At 43.9% G+C, this 23,954-nt stretch overlaps 1 protein-coding gene across 7 annotated transcripts in view; it reads right to left on the minus strand.

The window, feature by feature from the left end:
* Positions 1–23,659, minus strand: part of LOC125461760 (meiosis-specific coiled-coil domain-containing protein MEIOC-like) — a 69,306-nt gene extending 45,647 nt beyond the window's left edge. For 2 of the 7 annotated variants that reach the window (XM_048550969.2, XM_059640129.1), the window contains exon 1: positions 14,311–14,477. The gene's annotated coding sequence lies outside the window, so the exon portion shown is untranslated. Of the gene's footprint in view, positions 1–7,708; positions 8,356–13,199; positions 13,377–14,310; positions 14,478–14,883; positions 14,901–23,602 lie in introns of those variants that run through there. The other 5 variants (XM_048550941.2, XM_048550932.2, XM_048550960.2 and 2 more) reach the window with 5 other exon arrangements.
* Between the last annotated feature and the right edge of the window lie 295 nt (positions 23,660–23,954).

Here is a 23,954-nt window from a genome sequence, read left to right on the forward strand (position 1 = left end):
TCACACACCACCCCACCAACCTCCGGATACAACGCATCATCCTCCGACACTTCCGCCATCTACAATTCGACCCCACCACCCAAGACATTTTTCCATCCCCGCCCTTGTCTGCTTTCCGGAGAGACCACTCTCTCCGTGACTCCCTTGTTCACTCCACACTCCCCTCCAACCCCAGCACACCTGGCACCTTCCCCTGCAACCGCAGGAAGTGCTACACTTGCCCCCACACCTCCTCCCTCACCCCTATCCCAGGCCCCAAGATGACTTTCCATATTAAGCAGAGGTTCACCTGCACATCTGCCATTGTGATATACTGTATCCATTGTACCTGGTGTGGCTTCCTCCACATTGGGGAAACCAAGCGGAGGATTGGGGACCGCTTTGCAGAACACCTCTGCTCAGTTCACAATAAACAACGGCACCTCCCAGTCGCGAACCATTTCAACTCCCCCTACCATTCTTTAGATGACATGTCCATCATGGGCCTCCCGCAGTGCCACAATGATGCCACCCGAAGGTTGCAGGAACAGCAACTCATATTCTGCTTGGGAACCCTGCAGCCCAATGGTATCAATGTGGACTTCACCAACTTCAAAATCTCCCCTTCCCCCACCGCATCCCAAATCAGCCCAGCTCGTCCCCTCCCTCCACTGCATCCCAAAACCAGCCCAGCCTGTCTCTGCCTCCCTAACCTGTTCTTCCTCTCACCCATCCCTTCCTCCCACCCCAAGCCGCACCTCCATTTCCTACCTACTAACCCCATCCCAACTCCTTGACCTGTCCGTCTTCCCTGGACTGACCTATCCCCTCCCCACCTATCTTCTTTTCTCTCCATCTTCGGTCCGCCTCCCCCTCTCTCCCTATTTATTCCAGAACCCTCACCCCATTACCCTCTCTGATGAAGGGTCTTGGCCCGAAACGTCAGCTTTTGTGCTCCGGAGATGCTGCTTGGCCTGCTGTGTTCATCCAGCTTCACACTTTATTATCCCACAAGAATAAACATCCTTTCTATGCTCATCTTGTTAACACCTTTCAGGAATTTTTGTACACTTCAATCTAGTCACCCTCACTCTTCTGAAAACAAGCCAAGCCTGCCCATCCTATCATTTAAACACAAAATCATTACCTTAAAAACAAAACTCAAATATACATAAATTTAGAAAAATCTAACAGTAAAAAACCATTCAATTCTTTCCTCAGTAAGATCTTTTACAGTCATTCAATTCCAGGTGTCACTTCTATCTTAACTCCAATTTATTACGCAAATGACAAATCTCCTTGGGCTACAGAAGCAGTTTATGCTTTTTTTTAAAAACCGGTCTGGTGGCACAGGGACTGTTCTCTCTCTCCAGACCTTGCAGCCAGGGCACCATCTCTCCCACTACTCTTGTGGCCAGGGGACATTTTTTGTGCTGATGTCACTGGTTCGGCCAACGTTTATCGCCCACTCCTTTTAGAAAAGACCAATTTAATGCCTGAACGCATGCACCAATAGGTTCAGGAACAGCTTCTTCCCAGCTGCTGTCAGACTAACGAATGGGCTCTCTAGCCTCAAATAACACTTATCTTGCTGATGCTGATCTCACCTAGCGCATGCCCTGAGCAATGTAACCTGTATGCCTTTATCCAAGTCATTTGGATCTGTACATCCTACGCTTACTATGACCTGCCTCTATGCTCATAAACAAAGCTTTTCACTGTATTTTTGGTGCACGTGACAATAAATCAATCAATTTAATGGGAAGTGGACCTAATCAACAAATTAAGAAACGATCTGATCAGTCAAGCAATTATCCCACAAGATGGTTTTGACGCACTCTATTTCAACATAAGCATACAGGGTGAACAAATGGGCTCAGGCCTGAGTTACAAGTGTGATAATAAGGACAATCTTAACATGTGTGCAACTAATGGTATCCCAACATGTATACTAACCAATAATTACAGGTCTGCAGAATCATACAGTATGGAAAAAGCCCTTCAGCTCATTGTATCTGTACCACCAAAAATATACTACTACTTACACTAATCCAATTTTTCTACATTAGATCCATAGACTTGAACGTTATGACATTTAAAAGTACTGATCCAAGTACTTTTTAAATAAAACTTATACGAGAATCCCATGGCCAATTTCTCAACCGGGATGTCAACGAAAGAAACTCATTTGATTGTTACATTTTAAAGATGAATTTGAGCAGAGGTTGAAGTCCATTAAGACATTAGGAAATGTACAGCTGCATGTATATATTGGATATTAGCAAGAGAAAGGAACCTGGGTGTTATTTCATCAAAGAGACGCTTATGGAACCCAACAAATATATATCCACGCAGTGACCGTAGCAATCCCAAGTTCTTGTGCATGCAACTAAAACTAAATCCAATAGTTCAGTGGCTAAGTTTAGAAGTTCAATGAATTCCCTGGAATAAGGTAGGTGAGCTTGCAGCATGGATAGGTACCTGGGACTTCGATGTTGTAGCTATTTCGGGGACATGGATAGAGCAGGGTCGGGAATGGATGTTGCAGGTTCCAGGGTTTAGATCTTTCATTAAGATCAGGGAAGGTGGTAAGAGAGGGGCAAGTGTGGCTTTGTTAGTTGAGGACAGATAACGGTGGCTGAAAGAACTTTTGACGAGGACTCATTTACTGAGATGGTATGGGCTGAGGTCAGAAACAGGAGAGGAGAGGTCACACTGCTGGGAGGTTTTTTTAAACAGGCCTCCGCAAAGTTCCAGGGATGTGGAGGAGAGGATTGGCAAAATGATTCTGGGCAGGAGCGTAAAGGAATAGGGTGGTCATTATGGGAGACTTTAACTTCCCTAACATTGACTGGAATTGCTATAACTCTAGTACATCGAATGGATCAGTTTTTGTCCAATGTGTGCAGGACGGTTTCCTGACACAGTATGTCAAAGGGCCGACAAGAGGGGAGGAAACACTGGATCTGGTACTTGATAATGAACCAGGCCAGGTGTTTGATTTAGTAGTAGGTGAGCATAATTCGGTTACATTTGGTTTAGCAATGGAAAAGGATAGGACCATGCCAGAGGGCAAGAGTCAGAGATGGGGGGGACGAAATTATAATGCGATTAGGCAAGAATTAGGAGGCATGGAATGGGGTAGCAAAATGCAGGGGATGACGACAATCAAAAATGTGGATTTAGCTGGTTTAAGGAACAGATATTGTGTTTCTTTGATAGGTATGTCCCTGTCAGGCAGGGAGGAAGTGAAAAGGTAAGGGAACCGTGGTTTACTAAAGAAATTATATCTCTTGTTAAGCGGAAGAGGGAGGCCTATGTGATGATGAGACGAGATGGTTCAGATGAAGTGATGGAGAGTTACAGATTAGCTAGGAAGGATTTAAAGAGAGGGTTAAGAAGAGCAAGGGGGGGACATGAGCAGACATTAGCAGGTAGAATAAAGTAGACCTCTAAAGCTTTCTATGGTATGTGAGGAATAAGAGGATGACAAGGGTAGGAAAAGGGCCAGTCAAAGACAGAAGTGGCAAGTTGTGTGTGGACCCTGTGGAGATCGGAGAGGTGCTAAACGAATATTTCTCATCTGTTTTCACTCAGGAACAGGAGAATATTGTATAGGAGGAGACTGAGTTACGGGCTACTAGAATTGAAAGGATTGAGGTTAGTAAGGAGGAGGTGTTATCAATTCTACAGGGTGTGAAGGTAGATAAATCCCCTGGGCCAGATGGGACTTTTCCAAAGATTCTCTGGGAAGCTAGGGAGGAGGTGGCGGAACCTTTGGCCTTGATCTTGGAGTCCTCATTGTCTACTAATTTAGTACCAGAGGACTGGAGGATTGCAAATGTTGTGCCCTTGTTCAAGAAGGGCAGTAGAGATGACCCAGGTAATTATAGACCCGTGAGCCTTAGATCTGTTGTAGGAAAAGTTCTGGAAAAGATTATAAGAGATAGGATTTATAATCAGCTAGCAAGCATCAATTTGATTGGAGATAGTCAACATGGATTAGTCAAGGGCAGGTCTGTCTCACAAACCTCATGGAGCTTTTCCAGAAGGTGACCAAGCATGCGGATGAGGGTACGGCAGTTGACGTGGTGTGCATGGACTTCAGTAAAACCTGTGATAAAGTTCCACATGGTAGGCTATTGGACAAAATACAGGGAAATGGGACTGAGGGAGATTTAGCAGTTTGGATTAGAAACTGGCTTTCTGTAAGAAGGCAACAAGTGGTGGTTGATGGAAAACATTCAGCCTGGAGTCTGGTTAGAACATAGAACATAGAACAGTACAGCACAGAACAGGCCCTTCAGCCCACAATGTTGTGCCGACCATTGATCCTCATGTATGCACCCTCAAATTTCTGTGACCATATACATGTCCAGCAGTCTCTTAAATGACCCCAATGGTTACTAGTGGTGTACCTCAAGGATCTGTTTCGGGACCACAGATGTTTGTCATTTTTATAAATGACATGGACGCAGGCTTTGGTGGATGGGTCAGTAAGTTTGCAGATGACACTAAAGTCAGCGGAGTGGTGGACAAGTGTGGAAGAATGTTGCAGGTTGCAGGGAGACTTGGATAAACTGCAGAATTGGGCTGAAAGGTGGCAAATGGAGTTCAATGCAGATAAATGTGAGGTGATTCACTTTGGGAAGAATAATAGGAAGGCAGAATACTGGGTCAATGGAAAGATTCTTGGTAGAGTGGATGTGCAGAGGGATCTGGGTGTCCATGTACATAGATCCCTGAAAGTTGCCACCCAGGTTGATAGTGCTGTTAAGAAGGCTTACCGTGTGTTAGGTTTTATTGGTAGAGGGTAACAAAGTGTGGGACTGGATGAACACAGCAGGCCAAGCAGCATCTTAGGAGCACAAAAGCTGATGTTTCGGGCCTAGACCCTTCATCAGAAAAGGAGACAGGGAGAGGATTCTGAAATAAATAGGGAGAGGCGGACTGAAGATAGAGGAGAAGATAGGTGTAGAGGAGAGTATGGGTGGGGAGGTAGGGAGGGGATAAGTCAGTCCGGGGAGGACGGACATTTCAAGGGGGCGGGATGAGTTTAGTAGGTAGGAAATGGAGGTGCAGTTTGAGGTGGGAGGAGGGGATAAGTGAGAGGAAGAACAAGTTAGGCAGGCGGGACGAGCTGGGCTGGTTGTGGAATTCAGTGGGGGGGGGGGGGGGAGGGGAGATTTTGAAGCTGGTGAAATCCACATTGATACCATTGGGCTGCAGGGTTCCCAAGCGGAATATGAGTTGCTGTTCCTGCAACCTACCAGTGGCATCATTATGGCACTGCAGGAGACCTAGAACGGACATGTCGTCTAAGGAATGGAAGGGGGAGTGAAACGGTTCGCGACTGGGAGGTGCAGTTGTTTATTGCGAACTGAGCACAGATGTTCTGCGGTGGTCCCCAAGCCTCCGCTTGGTTTTCCCAATGTAGAGGTAGCCACACCACGTACAGCAGATACAGTATACCACATTGGCGGATGTGCAGGTGAACATCTGCTTGATGTGGAAAGTCATCTTGGGGCCCGGGATGGGGGTGAGGGAGGTGGTGTGGGGGCAGGTGTAACACTTCCTGCGGTTGCAGGGGAAAGTGCCGGGTGTGGTGGGGTTTGAGGGGAGTGTGGAGCGGTCAAGGGAGTCCCGGAGAGTGGTCTCTCCGGAAGGCAGACAAGGGTGGGGTGGGAAAAATGTTTTCGGTGGTGGCGACAGATTGTAGATGGCCGAAGTGTTGGAGGATGATGCGTTGTATCTGGAGGTTGGTGGGGTGGTATGAGAGGACGAGGGGGATTCTCTATGGGCAGTTTTTGCGAGAGTAGGGCGACAGGGATGAGGTGCGTGAAATGCGGCAGACACGGTCACTGGCGCTCTTGACACTGTGGGGGTGGGGCGAAAGTTGCGGCCCTTGAAGAACGAGGACATCTGGGACGAGCAGGAGTGAAATGCCTCATCCTGGGAACAGATGCGGCAGAGGTGAAGGAATTGGGAATAGGGGATGGAATTTTTGCAGGAACGTGGGTGGGAGGAGGTGTATTCCAGGTAGCTGTGGGAGTCGGTGGACTTGAAATGGGCATGTAAGTTGTTGCCTGAGATGGAGACAGAAAGGTCCAGGAAAGTAAGGGATATGTTGGAAATGGTCCAGGTGAACTTGAGGTTGAGGTGGAAGGTGTTGGTGAAATGGATGAACTGTTCGAGCTCCTCTTGGGAGCATGAGGCAGTGCTGATACAGTCATCAATGTAACGGAGGAAGAGGTGGGTTTAGTGCCAGTGTAGATGCAAAAGAGGGACTGATCCAAAACCGTGATGTCATGCTGCAACTGTACAAATTACCAGTGCGCCCTCACTTGGAATACTGCGTGAAGTTCTGATCACCCCATTACAGGAAGGATGTGGAAGCACTGGAAAAGGTGCAGAGGAGATTTACCAGGATCTTGCCTGGTCTGAAGCCAAGGCCTTATGAAGAAAGGCTCAGGGACTTGGGTCTGGTCTCATTCGAGAGAAGGCGGCTAACAGGGGATTTAATAGAGACATACAAGATGATCAGAGGATTAGATAGGGTGGACAGTCAGAGTCCTTTTCCGAGGATGATGATGTCCGCATGTATGAGGGGGCATAGCTACAAATTGAGGGGTGATAGATTTAAGACAGATGTCAGAGGCAGGTTCTTTACTCAGAGTGGTAAGGGTGTGAACCCCCTACCTGCCAATGTAGTTAAGTCAGCTACATTAGGGGCATTTAAAGAGTCCTTGGATAAACATAGGGATGATGATGGGATAGTGTAGGGGGAGGGGCTTAGTTTAGTTCACAGGTCGGCACATCAGAGGGCCAAAGGGCCTGTTCTGCGCTGTATTGTTCTATGTTCTGGTTCACACAATGGTGGCTGGATGGCTGATATAGTACATATTCTTTGAATGGTACTTTGGTAAATCAGTAAGCAATATCAAGTAAACACATGGACATAACACTGCTAATGGCATAGCCTTCACACACAAGGGTATCCATCACTATGTATGTGTAAAAATATGCTCAAAACTTGAAGCAATTCACCCAACCATTCAGCTAGTCTATATTGTGCAGAAACTCATTGTTAAGATAGGATATAAAGGCATCAGTGTATGTGTACCTTGGGTATTCCATACATAAATAGATGCAATGACAAGTCAAAAATTAAGATTGTCCTCTTTAGAGCAAGTAAGGTTAACAAGAAGTGCATTTTAAATTTGTGAATGGTTTTAATAAATTAACTACAGTACTGTTGTCATCGCATGAGTATCAGTAAACAAAGGACAGAGATTTAAGGGTTTTTGACCTTCACTATCTTAACATGAAACCGACTCCATTCAATGGATTTCGCAATAAACTTGGTTCTCACTCGTTTTCTGCCATTTGTCTTACAGCCAAGGCTCAATAACAGTTGTGATAAATTTGACTTAGTCAAGAAGTAGAGGTCAATATTCAAGTAGCAAATGATACAATGTTCAGAGTCACAATAAGTTGTGTGGGAGAAGATTGTGTGATACCAAAACTAAGGAAAACGAGTTCAAATTTGAAGACAAATTGGATCGTTCATTCTGGGGTCAAGGTAAAACAAGTCATTTTTCTTAATGCTAAGACACTTGGGAGCTGTGGAACTTAAAAAGGATTTGAAGTTTCCACAAATTACTAGCAGCAATGCACAGATAGAAAACATAATCAGCTAAGGTAAGGCAGTTTTTTAAAAATTACTTACCGGTAGCGGGCAGTGGTGTTTTTCTCTTTCACAGAAGGAGCGGGAGCAGCGGAGGAAGTGACAAGGACCAGAGGGGCAGCCGGGAAGGAAAGCAGTAACCATGTATATCAGCAAGGTGGCTAAACCAGAGACTCTACAACTGTAGTGTCTCCCACCCGTCCTCCTCCTCTAACCTAGTTAATAAGGTAAGGTTCATTCTAAACTTTCTCTATTGAATATGTTTGTTATTAAGTTTATAGCAACTTGAACTAAGATTTCTACTTTAGTACTGAGTGGGTGTTCAGGTAAGTGGGGTATGGCTGCTAGGGCAGTTGCTTGCTCCTCCTGCAGAATGTGGCAGGTGGGAGACATGGCACACATCTCCGCTGGGTACATCTGCAGGAAGTGCACCCAACTCCAGCTCCTTGAAAACCGTGTTAGGGAAATGGAGCTGGAGCTGGATGAACTACGGATCATTCGGGAGGCAGAGGGGGTAATTGAGAGGAGTTACCGGGAGTTGGTCACTCCTAAGGCTCAGGACAAGGATAGATGGGTTACAGTTACGGGGAGGAAAGGGGACGGACAGACAGTGCAGAGATCCCCTGTGGGCATTCCCCTCAGCAATAAGTATACCGTTTTGGATAGTGTGTGTCTGTCTGTGTGTGTGTCTGTGTCTGTGTCTGTGTGTGTGTGTGTGTGTGTGTGTGTGTGTGTGGGGGGGGGGGGGGGGGAATGACCTACCAGAGGAAAGCCATAGTAGTCAGTTCTCTGGCACTGAGCCTGACACTGTGGCAAAGAAGGGAAGGGGGCAGAATAGAAAAGTACTCGTGGTAGGGGACTCGACAGGAGATTTTTGTGGTCAGGATCGGGATTCCCGGAAGGTATGTTGCCTCCCTGGTGCCACAGTCCAGGACGTCTCTGATCGGGTGTATAAGGTTCTAAAAGGGGAGGGCGAACAGCCAGAAATTGTGTTACATATTGGCACTAATGATATAGCCAGAAAAAGGATTGAGGATATAAAAAGTGATTTCAGGGAGTTAGGATGGAAGCTGCAAAGCAGGATAAACAGAGTAGTGTTCTCTAGTTTACTACCGGTGCCACGAGATAGCGAGGCAAGGAACAGGGAGCGGGCGCAGCTTAACACGTGCCTGCGCAGCTGGTATAGGACGGAGGGCTTCAGATATGTTGATAATTGGGATGCCTTCTGGGGAAGGTGGGACCTGTACAAGAAGGACGGGTTGCATCTGAACTGGAAGGGGACCAATGTCCTGGGTGGAAGGTTTGCTCGAGTAGTTCGAGAGGGTTTAAACTAGTACGGCAGGGGGGTGGGAACCTGAGCTGTATACCGGAGGTGAGAGTTGATGCAGGTGAGGCAATAGCAAGAAGTAGACCAAGTAGTGGGAAGGATTTTCCTGGGAAGGAACCAAGGGATCAGTTAAAGTGTGTTTGCTTTAACGCAAGGAGTATCAGGAATAAAAGTGATGAACTTAGAGCATGGATCAGTACCTGGTGCTACGATGTTGTGGCCATAACAGAGACATGGGTTTCTCAGGGGCAGGAATGGTTGCTGGTGGTGGGAGAGCATTTTGGTGATAGTGACCACAACTGCCTCACATTCTACATAGCTATGGAGAAGGAGAGGATTAGGCAAAATGGGAGGATATTTAATTGGGGAAGAGGAAACTATGATGCCATTAGACATGAGTTAGGAAGCATGGACTGGGAGCAATTGTTCCATGGTAAAGGCACTATAGACATGTGGAGACTGTTTAAGGAACAGTTGTTGCGAGTGATGAATAAATATGTCCCTCTGAGACAGGTAAGAAGGGGTAAGATAAAGCAACTTTGGATGACGAGAGCAATGGACCTTCTCGTCAAAAGGAAGAAGGTAGCTTACATAAGGTGGAGGAAGCTAGGGTCAAGCTCAGCTCTAGAGGATTACAGGCAGGCGAGGAAAGAGCTCAAAAATGGTCTGAGGAGAGCCAGGAGGGGGCACGAGAAAGGCTTGGCAGAACGGATTAGGGAGAACACAAAGGCATTTTACACTTATGTCAGTAATAAGAGAATGGTCAAAGAAAGAGTAGGGCCGATCAGGGATAGCATAGGGGACTTGTGTGTGGAGTCTGAGGAGGTAGGGGAAGCCCTAAATGAGTTTTTTGCTTCTGTCTTTACGAAAGAAACAAACTTTGTAGTGAATGAAACCTTTGAAGAGCAGGTGTGCATGCTGGAATGGATAGAGATAGAGGAAGCTGATGTGCTGAAAATTTTGTCAAACATTAAGATTGACAAGTCGCCAGGCCCGGACCAGATTTGTCCTCGGCTGCTTTGGGAAGCGAGAAATGCAATTGCTTCGCCACTTGTGAAGATCTTTGCATCCTCGCTCTCCACTGGAGACGTACCTGAGGACTGGAGAGAGGCAAACGTAATTCCTCTCTTCAAGAAAGGAAATAGGGAAATCCCCGGCAATTACAGACCAGTAAGTCTCACGTCTGTCGTCTGCAAGGTGTTAGAAAGGATTCTGAGGGATAGGATTTATGACCATCTGGAAGAGCATGGCTTGATCAAATGCAGTCAACACGGCTTTGAGAGGGGCAGGTCATGCCTCACAATCCTTATCGAGTTCTTTGAGGATGTGACTAGAAAAGTTGATGAGGGTCGAGCTGTGGATGTGGTGTATATGGACTTCACCAAGGCATTTGATAAGGTTCCCCATGGTAGGTTCATTCAGAAGGTCAGGAGGAATGGGATACAGGGGAACTTAGCTGTCTGGATACAGAATTGGCTGGCCAACAGAAGACAGCGAGTGGTAGTAAAAGGAAAATATTCTGCCTGGAAGTCAGTGGTGAGTGGTGTTCCACAGGGCTCTGTCCTTGGGCCTCTACTGTTTGTAATTTTTATTAATGACTTGGATGAGGGGATTGAAGGATGGGTCAGCAAGTTTGTAGACGACACGAAGGTTGGAGGTGTCGTTGACAGTATAGAGGGCTGTTGTAGGCTGCAGCGGGACATTGACAGGAAGCAGAGATGGGCTGAGAGGTGGAAGATGGAGTTCAACCTGGATAAATGCGAGGTGATGCATTTTGGAAGGTCGAATTTGAAAGCTGAGTACAGGATTAAGGATAGGATTCTTGGCAGTGTGGAGGAACAGAGGGATCTTCGTGTGCAGATACAAAGATCCCTTAAAATGGCCACCCAAGTGGACAGGGTTGTTAAGAAAGCATACGGTGTTTTGGCTTTCATTAACAGGGGGATTGAGTTTAAGAGTCGTGAGATCTTGTTGCAGCTCTATAAAACTTTGGTTAGCCCGCACTTGGAATACTGCGTCCAGTTCTGGTCGCCCTATTATAGGAAAGATCTGAATGCTTTGGAGAGGGTTCAGAGGAGGTTTACCAGGATGCCGCCTGGACTGGAGGGCTTATCTTATGAAGAGAGGTTGACTGAGCTCGGACTTTTTCATTGGAGAAAAGGAGGAGGAGAGGGGACCTAATTGAGGTATACAAGATAATGAGAGGCGTAGATAGAGTTGATAGCCGGAGACTATTTCCCAGGGCAGAAACGGCTATCACGAGGGGTCTTGTTTTAAGCTGGTTGGTGGAAAGTATAGAAGGGATGTCAGAGGCGGGTTCTTTACACAGAGAGTTGAGAGAGCATGGAATGCGTTGCCAGCCGCAGGTGTGGAAGCAAGGTCATTGGGGACATTTAAGAGACTGCTGGACATGCATGTGGTCACAGAAATTTGAGGGTACATACATGAGGATCAATGGTCGGCACAACATCGTGGGCTGAAGGGCCTGTTCTGTGCTGTACTGTTCTATGTTCTAAAAAAGATTAATCAAATACTTGCCTTTATCTGTGGGCATACAGAAATTAAAAGGGAATGTTTCAGTTACACAGCCTTTGTGAGATGATATCTAGAGTATAGCATTTTTGCTTTTATAGCAGTATTTAATTAATTACTGGCTGACATGGTGTATACGGCAGGCCTGTACATCAAGCAGCTCACAGCCTGAAATGAAATGAACAGGGGGTCCTGGGTGGGACTAAGTGAATGACTCACAACAACAAGTGTCTGAGTGGGTGAATGACGGACAAGGGGACTGTATGGGCGAGTGGGGGAGCTGGACAGCATACTAAGTATGTGTGTAATTGGGATGTGAATGACTAACCAACTGGTGGGCCCAGTGACTGGGGAGCTGGGTGGGTGAGTGACTGAGTGAATGTTGACAAGTTGGACAAATGAGTGACTGGAAGAATGGGAGTGAGTGAGTTAATGTGTGTGAGAGTACATGTGGGAGAGAGGTACGTCTGGATTGATAGGTAAGTGAAGGAGTCTGATTGACTGGTGGGCTCGATGGGTGTGAGTGACTGATTAATTGGCGAGCTGAAGGATGAGTGATGACTGATCTGGGAGGCTCACATGGATGAGTGAGTGAATGACCTAGTTGGGAGCTCAGTGGGTGAGTGACTCCTGCTCCACACATTGTTGATAGTATTTTTGTGGGGTGTGGACAAAGCAGTGTAATAAAGAGGCAAATCCATGCTTACTGACGTGAAACCATGAACCCCCACCCCTCCCACCACCACAACCAACTAACGTTGTCCAACTCCTCTCCTCTGGTTCACAAGACAAAAATTGAACCCTCATGAAATGGTTAGGCATCCCTGTTTTACAGAAACTCTGTTGATATGTCAGGCTAAAAATATGAAACATAAATTTTGCTTCTCTACACAGATGTTATCTAGCCTGCTAAATATTTCCTGCTTATTTTGTTTCATCAGTGATATTTTGCAACTGGAGATTCAGTTTTGGGTACTAAACTTCAGGAAAGAATTGAATGCAAATTCACCAAAATTATACCAGGAGTTCATAGATTGCAGACTACCAGTGTGAAAACAGGCCCTTCAGCCCAACAAGTCCACACCAACCCTCAGAGCTTCCAAAATAGACCCATTCCCCACCTAATCTACACATCCCTGAACACTACACGCAATTTAGCATGGCCAATCCACCTAGCCTACACATTTTTGGACTGTGAGAGGAAACCACAGCACCCAGAAGAAAACCCACATAGACACAGGGAGAATGTGCAAACTCCACACAGACAGTTGCCTGAGGGTATAATCAAACTCGGGTCCCTAGTGCTGAGACAGCAATGCTAACCACTGAGCCATCCCAGGATAAATTAGGGGGACAAGTGTCATAAACTTATTCCATGTGACTAGCAGGCTAAGGTTAATCTACTTGAGTTGTTTAAAACAATAAGGAATCTGACAGGGTAGACACAAATTATTTTCTTTTATCAGAAAAACCTGATCGTGGAGGGCACATTTTAACTTCTCTTACTATTCCTTTTCATTCAAATGAACTGAAATCTGCAATATTCTTTAAAATGCTATGAACGTGGATCGACTGAAATTTGCAAGGAGTAAAATTAGTAAGATTTTTGTTTCATAACAGTATCAGTAAGTTTAGAATACGCAGGTAAAATTAAATTCTGGTATAGAAACTCACTTCCTGAAAGGGTGGAAAAGGCAGAAACTCTTAACATTTAAGAAGTCTTTAGATGCACATGCGTGACGCCAAGGCTATGGGCCAAGTGCTGGAAGGTAGGATTAGATTATTTAGATATAGTTTTTTGACCAGCACAAACTCAAAGGGCCTTTTTGTGTGTTGCTGGCTCCTACGACTCTATAAGAAAAGACAAGGTTAAATTAAACAGTAAAACATTTAAAAGAACTGAAAACAAACAACAAAAACCAAGTTGCTGACCCTTTGGTCACTGGGTTTGAACTGTAAACTCTGCTTTTCTCTTCACAGATGCTGTCAGACATGCTGAGTTTCTCCAGCACTGTTTTTAATTTTTAAAAAATATGTTGCTAACTTGTCAAAATACTTTCTACTTTTCCAACTCCTCATGTGTTTGACAATGACTGTGGAATATTCACCAATTCACTTGAGGCTTTAGTTAATGAATATTTGGAAGTCACTGATCACTGACTTTTTTCCCCCACCTGGTCTGCATGTTCTTTAAGTAATAAACAGCCTCTTGTTGTGCACTCCCTCAGAGTGCTTTTATTTGTTTTAACTGAATTAGAACACACTGCTAGTCTTGACACGTACCATATTACAAGCTACTTTTCACCAATGTTTTCACTCCCACCAAATTGAATGAGTTAACGGGTGTGCAACTTTAATTCTCACTGGTACGCGATATATATTTAATACAGGTACCCTTGAGCACGTAAAAGGTTCGCAAAGTGTAATTCATAGAGCATTCGTTACCTGCAAGAATGGTTATAAAGATTGTTTTTTGTTTGCAAGAAGTTCCTTGGCACATACAAGTAGTTAGGCCAACCGGAATGTGAAAGGTCTTTTGCCATTTTGTCATTCCACATTCGCCGTCTAATAAACTATAAATCGTCTATTAAAGTGTTGTATAAATGTGCATCGAAAAAAAAGAGCTTGCAGGCCCAAACTGCTAAGTACTGCTCAAAAATGCCAAAAAGATTGCACTCATGTTTGTGGCGATGTTACGTAATCTGTACTGTGCAGACCAATCCCTTGCAGGCTAAGAAGCGAGACAAAAACCGAAAAATCGTTTCGACAAATGATTTATACTCACGAGAGGCAATCAGCAGTATGTAGGTCTTTTTTTTACACAGTTGTTACATCTACTTGCGTATCCTGCCGAGGAAACGGACGCCATTAGTTCTACACCTCCTGGGTTGCTAACAGGAAACGCACTTTCAACCGTGCAAACAACAGGAAATGGATTATCAATCTTCACATTTTCCTTCCTGTACAATGACGTCTTTGTTCACCAACCAGTACGGTTCAGTTTTCCGACAAAAATATTCAGGACTGAAAATCGATCCCTAGCGTTGCAAACATCGAACTTAAAATAAGCAACAGTATTACATATCAAAGTGCAACATGACATTCAGAACTGAAACTGCCCTGACATTTTAAATTGAAATATCAAATGCTGCAAATACGCGGCAACCTAACCAGTATATTTGCAAAGAGGAAGGTAGGGTTAATGTTTCAGGTCGATAACCTATTGAACCATACTGAACAGTCGAGCGTTTCCAGTATTTCTCCATTTAATCTCAGAAAGTGGCGTTCTTAGTTTTCGCAGTTGTCCAGTCTTATTAATTTATAAATTTACTGTTATCATGCTTCAATGTTAAGATACCTTTTAAAACAGAAATCGGAATCCGTTCACAGTGTAGAATAGCCTTGCTGATTAGAAGAAATGTAATAAGATCTTGAGTTCGCTATCCGAAAATAGGTCCCGGGCGATCATTGACTACAAGTACGGCAGGTTGCTGATTTAACACTGTGATTAACATATATATGCAGCATCCTAGCTAGTGACATATTCTATCTGCAGATTCTAATAGACTATGCATCGCACTCGAGGAAATGCTGAGTTATTTACGTACATGTAATTATGGCCCAAACTGAATGTGTCCTGAATTTGATTTGAAGGATCTGCACTCAGAACAAAACCACCGAAAAGCCGAAACTTAATAATTACATATGCCAGAGACTTCACACTATAGTTTAAGACAACTCAATTTTGAAATATATTCGTAAATCTTGACCTCCCACGAACGACGTTTGTCGGAAGTGTCACCTTAATGGGCAACAATGGAAAAGGAGCAATCGAGTTATATTTTCAAGGATACCAACAACTTAGAAATACCATAGGATAATAAAGTGGCAGGTGAAGCTCTCCAGTAATAAAACGCTCCGGAGACACCGGAGGATGATTTCATTAAAATTGCATTTAGTAATCAGCATAAAAACAGCTCCATTTGCAGGATATTTTACAGAATTAAAGATCAAGAGATACCGTACAATTATCCATTACTGGGATGGCATGAAAGCATGTAAATCATCGTAGCGTAAACTGCATAATGCATCTCATTTGATGTATGTATTTTAGGAGTATAACTTATAGGTTGAGGTATTTTTAAAAAAGATGTGCAAGATGAATGTAAGCTGGAGTGTGACTTGTCAACGCTACTTGCTCCTGCACACATCGTATCAGACTACTTCTAGTAAAACTGTCATGCACCGTTCCTCCTGCCGGCGTCCCTACATATGCAAATTCAATCTGCGTGGTAATGTTATTGATTTTCTCAATATTCATGGCGGTTTACAGGGTTTATTTCTCAGAAGGCCAAAAACATATTCCGAACTTCCATGAAAGACCACCTACATCTGCATGTGCATCGTTCCATAAGCTATCGTTCCATAAGGATATGTCTAATATTCTAACGAGTTAAGGTTTCATGTCCTAAGGAAGGGTCACTGGACCCAAAACGTAAACACTTGATTTTCTCTTCACAGACGCTGCCAGACCTGCTGAGCTTTTCCGGCAACTTTGTTTTTGTTACTGTCTAATGTACTTACTGTTAGTGCATAAAGGGGTTAGAGAGAGATTATGGAAGCCTAATATTTGAAGGGAACGTCACTATATTTAAATCCTGTAAGAAACTTTTTAAGGAAATGCCAATGAAGGTTGTTTTCCTGAGAGACATCAATTCAGCTCAAAATATTTCATCTTTTTTAAAATCTGTCTGGCAGTGCTCATGAAGTGTCTTGAGGCATTTATTTTTGTGTTAAAAGTGCCATATAAATTTCTGTTGATTATTTTTAAACATTTATTTTTTTACAATGCCTTGCAGAGCAGAGATTTATGACCATCTGGAAGAGCATGGCTTGATCAAATACAGTCAACACGGCTTTGTGAGGGGTAGGTCATGCCTTACAAACCTTATCGAGTTTTTTGAGGATGTGACTGGTAAGGTTGATGAGGGTCGAGCTGTGGATGTGGTGTATATGGACTTCAGTAAGGCATTTGATAAGGTTCCCCATGGAAGGCTCATTCAGAAGGTCAGGAGGAATGGGATACAGGGGAACTTAGCTGCTTGGATACAGAATTGGCTGGCCAACAGAAGACAGCGAGTGGTAGTAGAAGGAAAATATTCTGCCTGGAAGTCAGTGGTGAGTGGGGTTCCACAGGGCTCTGTCCTTGGGCCTCTACTGTTTGTAATTTTTATTAATGACTTGGACGAGGGAATTGAAGGATGGGTCAGCAAGTTTGCAGACGACACAAAGGTCGGAGGTGTCGTTGACAGTGTAGAGGGCTGTTGTAGGCTGCAGCGGGACATTGACAGGATGCAGAGATGGGCTGAGAGGTGGCAGATGGAGTTCAACCTGGATAAATGCGAGGTGATGCATTTTGGAAGGTCGAATTTGAAAGCTGAGTACAGGATTAAGGATAGGATTCTTGGCAGCGTGGAGGAACAGAGGGATCTTGGTGTGCAGATACATAGATCCCTTAAAATGGCCACCCAAGTGGACAGGGTTGTTAAGAAAGCATATGGTGTTTTGGCTTTCATTAACAGGGGGATTGAGTTTAAGAGTCGTGAGATCTTGTTGCAGCTCTATAAAACTTTGGTTAGACCGCACTTGGAATACTGCGTCCAGTTCTGGGCGCCCTATTATAGGAAAGATGTGGATGCTTTGGAGAGGGTTCAGAGGAGGTTTACCAGGATGCTGCCTGGACTGGAGGGCTTATCTTATGAAGAGAGGTTGACTGAGCTCGGTCTCTTTTCATTGGAGAAAAGGAGGAGGAGAGGGGACCTAATTGAGGTATACAAGATAATGAGAGGCATAGATAGAGTCGATAGCCAGAGACTATTTCCCAGGGCAGAAATGGCTAGCACGAGGGGTCATAGTTTTAAGCTGGTTGGTGGAAAGTATAGAGGGGATGTCAGAGGCAGGTTCTTTACGCAGAGAGTTGTGAGAGCATGGAATGCGTTGCCAGCAGCAGTTGTGGAAGCAAGGTCATTGGGGTCATTTAAGAGACTGCTGGACATGCATATGGTCACAGAAATTTGAGGGTGCATCCATGAGGATCAATGGTCGGCACAACATTGTGGGCTGAAGGGCCTGTTCTGTGCTGTACTGTTCTATGTTCTATGTTCTATGTTCTAGAGCTGGTACCTAGGTAACAATTCATAAAAGTAATTCAGAGGTCATACCCTTTGTTGACTTGGTAAGCATTTATTGCCCATCCCTTAATCCCCCAAGGAAGTGGAGGTGAGCTGCCATCTTGAACCACTGCTCTCAATTTAATGTAGGAACACCCACCTTGCTGTAGGGGTAAGAGTTCCAGAAGTGTGACCTAGCAACAGTGAAGAAATGAAAATAGATTTCCAAGTCAGGGTTGGAATTATCTGTTCTGTGTACCTACTGCACTTGTCCTTCTACATGACAAAGTGGTTGTGGGCTTGGAAGGTGCAATCTCAAGGGCTTTAATCAATGTCTGTGGTGCATCTTGTAGCTACTATGCAGCAGTGATGGAGGGAGTGAACATCATCATATCTATCAAAAACAATCAAGGGGGCTGCTTGGTCCTAGATGGCTTTATAGAGTCATGCAGCACAAGACAACCAGGTTTCCAAAACTGAACCTGTCAAGTTTCTTGAGTGTTATTGTCATGATTGAATGGTACAGTCAACTTGATAGACAAATGGTCCTGTATCTGCTCCTACATCATGCTGTCTGGGGCCTTGGATAGTGAGGAGGGAGGAGGTAAAAGAGCAGATGTTACACCTTCCGCGATGGCACGAGGTGGCACTAGGGTGTGGGGAGACGCTGGGAATGGAAATGATGTGGACCAGGGTATCCCAAAGAAAACGGTCCCTGTGAAATGCTGACAAAGGACTGAAGTGGAATGTGTGTCTGGAGTTGAAGAAAATGTCAGCTTACAATCCTTTGGATGCAGATGCTGGTGGGTTGGTATGTGACAAGCAGTTTGACCCTATTGTCATTGTGGTAGGAAAGTGAAGGGGTGAATGTGGAAACGAGAGAAACGCATCAGACATGGCTAAGGGCCCTATCAACCACAGTAGCAGAGAATCCTCAGTTGAGGAAGGTGGTGGACATTTGAGGCCCTCCCCTTATACCTACCCATTCTCTCCTACTATCCACTCATTATTTACTCACTCAAGTTCCCTTCTATCCTGGGTTACTATCAATAATCCTCTCAGCTACACACTCTTTACATTTTTCTCTCTTCCTGGGCTGCATCTCCACCAATCTGCTCACCTCTGACCCCCACATCCCATCTCTAGTTTTGAAACGTTAACTCTTTTCTCCCCACAGATGTTGCCACACCTGCTCGGTTTTGCCACCAATTTGTGTTTTACTTTCACATCTCCAGCATCACCAGTTCTTTTTTTTAAATTTAGCAGTGCTACTGAGTCACTGTTGATACATTTTGCAACCTCGCCACACTCCAAGTGGGATTCAACCTGGTGTAATGATTCATCATCCAAGGTATATGGTAATCAGCAGCAAGTTTCCTTACCTGATTCCCTTTATTGTTTGTGACATTCATAAATCATATAGATGAGAAAAGGCGGGTGTGGGGGAATGATAAGATTGGTCAGGTGGCTGACAGTGAGGAGGAAGGTGTTGGTTTACAGAAGGATATAAACAGATTAGTCAGATGGACAGATCAGTAGCAGATGGAATTTAACCCTGATAAATAAATGAGTTGATACACTTTGAAAAGCTCAGAAGAACAGATAGATCTTGGTGTGCTTATCCACAGATCTCTGAAGGTGGAAGGATAGTTTAATAGTTACAAAAACATACTAGGTACTCACTTTTATCATTTGTCGCACAGATTGTACGAGCAGGGAGGTCATGAACTTTTGATTACACCACAGCTACAGTACTGTGCATTTCCAGTCACCAAACTGCAGGAAGGATGTGAATGCACTGGGAACAGTGCAAAGATGATTCAGCTGGATATTGCCTGGGATGGAACATTTCAGGTACAATGAGAAGTTGGTTAAGCTCATGTTGTTTTCTTTGGAATAGAGAGGGTTGAGAGGAGATCTGATAGATGTCTATTGGATTATGAGGGGCATAGGCACAGTGAAAGGAAAGCAACTATTCCCTTTAGTTAAAAAGGGGTCAATAACAAGGGGGTATCATTTTAAAGGCAAGAGGTTTAGAGAAGATTTGAGGATAGGGGTCTGGAATGCACTGCCTGGGATTATAGTTGAGGTGAGAAATCTGACAACCTTTAAAAAGTACTTGAAGAGTCATAACATTCAAGACTATAGACCTAGCTTGGAAAAGTGACACCAGGGTAGGTAGTGGTTTATTTTAGGCAGTACAAAATTGATTGCTGTACAGTATGATCTATGATTGTCCATGCTTAACCCGATGTCATGAGACGTTACTGAGTCTACAACTGACGTTGAAGGTTAAGTAGGCAACTCCCTTCCAACTTGATATCATTCCACTGACATATGCTTGCTACTGGCATGTTGCTGCTGGGTGGTCCCTTTGGTTTAAGATGTTTCATAGTTTGACTCTTAACTGCTTTCTGAAACATATCAATAACATTGCTGAGCCTGCAACCACCTGCAAGCCAGACCTTCCCTAAAGAACATTAATAAGCCAGATATTCAGTCTGAAGAAGGGTTACTGGACTCAAATTATTAACTCTGTTTTCTCTCCACAGGTGCTGCCAGACCTGCCGAGATACTCCAGCACTTTCTAATTTTGTTATAGGCAATGTCAGATTCTGCTCAGAGTATTAGCAGCTAGGAACTAAATTATAAAAACAGAACCACAAAGATAATAATCTATGGACTGCTGCCCCAGTCACCGATTAACATGCGGTAACTAAAACAAAGTGTTGAATATGTGGTTGAAAGACTATTGTTGGAGAATTTGTTTTTGGTTCAGGAGGCAGTCATACCAGTACTGGGAAAGAGGAAACTGGATTACTAGGGCAGTCTTCAAAAGAACAGTACTGGGACCAGTGTCATGACAAAAAGTGTATAAAAAGGGTTTAAACTAATGCATTTTAAAGTAAAGGTAAATCAGGTTTGGTTTTGGATGTGAGTTTGCTCGCTGAGCTGGAAGGTTAGTTTTCAGACGTTTCGTCACCATTCTAGGTAACCTAGAATGTTACCTAGAATGGTGACGAAACATCTGAAAACTAACCTTCCAGCTCAGCGAGCAAACTCACATCCAGAACCTCAACCTAAGCTACAAATCTTCTCAAAACAGGTTTGGTTTTCAATGCTATAAAGTCCTGATCTTTGTTTTTAACGGCCTGAAAGTAATTTGGAACAGTGAGGTAGAAGTAGCCTTCTAAGAAAGTAGGTGAAAGTAAGTTAAATGACCAAACGCATGAGGGAGAGTTGAAAATGTAAAGTGAAAGGACAGGGCAAGAGTGTAGGGTGCACATGCAGTAGTAACCAGAATGAGACATAAAGGGCCAGAGCATGCAAACATAAAAATGTACCAGTAATTACTTAGAAAAGGAAAAAAAATCACTCTAAACAAACAGAAGAGGGAGAAGGAGAGAGAGAGAGTTTGGGGGAGGGAGAGTTAGAATTACAAGGAGAAAAGTTCAGGCAATGGAAAAGTACATTGACAAGGATATGGACAAGGTGAGTGAGACAGAAAGGGAGAAAATAATTTACTGTTCATTCATAATACAGCAGATGAACTAGTGGAACAAACAGAGATAAATGGCTTAGACTTAAATGCTACAAGTGACATGCTTGCAAGGTGATTAAATTGATACTAAGTATTCCAAGGTACACAACACTTTGAAAAAACAAGCACAAGAAAGAATAGAGGATGACACAAGTGAAAAAAGAACTTGGCGCAGAAGATCAGAATGTAGAATCAGTACTGTTGGAGATTTGAAATAGCAAGTTCAGAAAATGCAAGAGGGAGTAATTTATAGGCTGCCAACAGTAATTAAAACTGTCAAACAGAGCACATTAAACAATAAATTATTGGAGCTTATAGCAAATGTAATGGTTATGGGCAACTTTAAACAGCAAATGATGGAATTTGTTTTCAAAAGTGTTTTCAATGGCATTTACTCAACAATAGCCTGCCAACAAATGCCCTCTTTGGGTTCTGTCAGGTTGACACAGATCCTGTCCTCAGGTTTGTCCAAATACAGACAAGAGCGATGAACTTGGTGGGGTGGTGTGTGTATGTATGGGGTGGGGCAACAAGTAAACGAAGTCATTGCCCTTGACATCAAAACGGCATTTGACCAAGGGTGGTAATGAGAAGCCCGAGTAAAATTAGAGTTAATGGGAATCAGACAGAAAACCCGTTGCTGGTTGGAGACATTTCTAGCATGAACGAAGATAGTCAGGGCTGTCGGAGGTCAGTAATCTCAGCCACAGACCATCACTACGAGAATCCTCTGGATAATGTCCAAGGCCTAACCATCTTCAATGACCATCTCTCCATCATTAAGTCATAAGGGTATTTGCTGCTGTTTGCACAATGTTCAGTACTATTCATGACTCCTAAGATATTGAATCAACCCATGTAAAAATGTAGCAAGACTTGGACATTATCTAGTCTTGCCTTATTAAGTGGCAAGTAACATTTCCATCACAAAATTACCTCAAAACGACTATTTGCAACAAGAGGGAATCCAACCATCATCCTTTGGTTTTCAACAGCATTACCATTATCCAAAAACTGAATTGGATCAGCCATTATAAATACTATGGCAACAAGAGCAGGTACGAGAATGGCATTCTGCAGCAGATAACTTGTCTGGGTGCTCCTTCACCATTTACAAGGCACAAATCAGAAATGTAACAGAATACTCTCCATTTGTCTGGATGTCTCTAGATGCTTGATACCTCTAACGACAAAGCAGCCACTTTTACTGGCACCCAATCTGACACCTTCAAAGTTCATTTCCAGATGCTTAATGACAGCAATGTGTAACATCTTGAATGAGTCTGAGTAACAGTAAACAACAGTAATGGTAAATGGGTATTTTTCAAGATGGAGGACTTCCACACAAGTTAGTATTGTTATCTATGCTTTTCCTGATATATATTTACATGATCTAGATCTTGTTGCACAGGGGATAATTTCAAGTTTTGCAGACAAATGAAAACTTGGAAGAACTGTAAACTATGAGGACAGTACAGAATTTCAAAAATTTTCAAGTTGGTGGAGTGGGCAGACAGCTGAAGGTCAACATGGAGAAGTTTGAGATGACCCACCTTAGGACAAAGGCCACAGAGAGAATAAAATAAAACTTCTAACAGCTGTGAAGGAGGAACAGAGAAACCTAGGGCATATATGAATAGGTTTGAACAGTGGCAGCAGTCTTATTTTGTGACCCGGTGTCACACATTCCCCAGATGAAGAGAGGTGGTTATATCCTTTTGATTATCTGCAACACCCAACTATAATTTACAAGCAGAACATACAAAATCAATATGCAGACTCCAAGGCAACAAAAATGTTGGGGTTTGAGAGACACAATTCCAGTCACTCTTCTGATTCATGGACAGAAATATTGTGCCAAAACCAGTCAGATCACACCTGGAGGACAATACAGGCATCTAGGTACCATTCACTGTTAAAAAAAGGCATTATCTTCAAGAAATTTCACCACCAGGCAGCTTGATTCTTCGCAAATTGTTCCTGATGTGATCTGGAGCTTCCCATTTGACAGCCTGACACAACTTCCAGATCCAATGAGGAGCCTACAGGTTGTAAAGTTTTGAACGAACCATAAAATATTTCTAAGCAGTTTACAAACCACAGCTTCAAAACTGTACACAACTCAAACGTGCTTCTCTTCAACCTCTCTCCCCCTACCAGGATGGAAAGTACTACTCATCATGAATCACCTTGCCTTTATGGACTCATTAAAGAATACCTACTAATTTTTTTTTACCATGACCACGGGCTGCATTCATTGCGCAGGTCCTGTGACAATTCCCTCGCGGAAAAGTAAAAAAAACCTTTACCAAGCACTGTACCTCCCTGATGCCGTCCACGAAAAGTAATCAATCTATCTTCGTTACCTTGAAACGATCAACCAACGCGGATAGATGAAAGTGCTCCAATGTGTCTCAAGTAATGGTGTCAACAGAACGCCGGCTATAAGGGATATCGTTATTTTGTGCCTACGCCCATTCTTTTTAAAAATAAAGCAGAGGTCACCCTCACCAACAAACACTGACTTAAATGGTTTGTTACTCCCTGATGAAGACAGGAGAAAGAGGACAACAAACTGCTCTAGTCACCATCGAAGCCCCGCTCTGAAGGTACTCTCTGACGGTACCGCTCTTAACCGCCACCAACCGCCGCCTCGCCCACCACGCGCCTTCCCGCGCTCAGCCCGCGCCACAGCCACAAACTGCATGTCAACGGCTC

Source organism: Stegostoma tigrinum, chromosome 2 (genome assembly GCF_030684315.1).
Source record: "Stegostoma tigrinum isolate sSteTig4 chromosome 2, sSteTig4.hap1, whole genome shotgun sequence".
NCBI classification, from domain to species: Eukaryota; Metazoa; Chordata; class Chondrichthyes; order Orectolobiformes; family Stegostomatidae; genus Stegostoma; species Stegostoma tigrinum.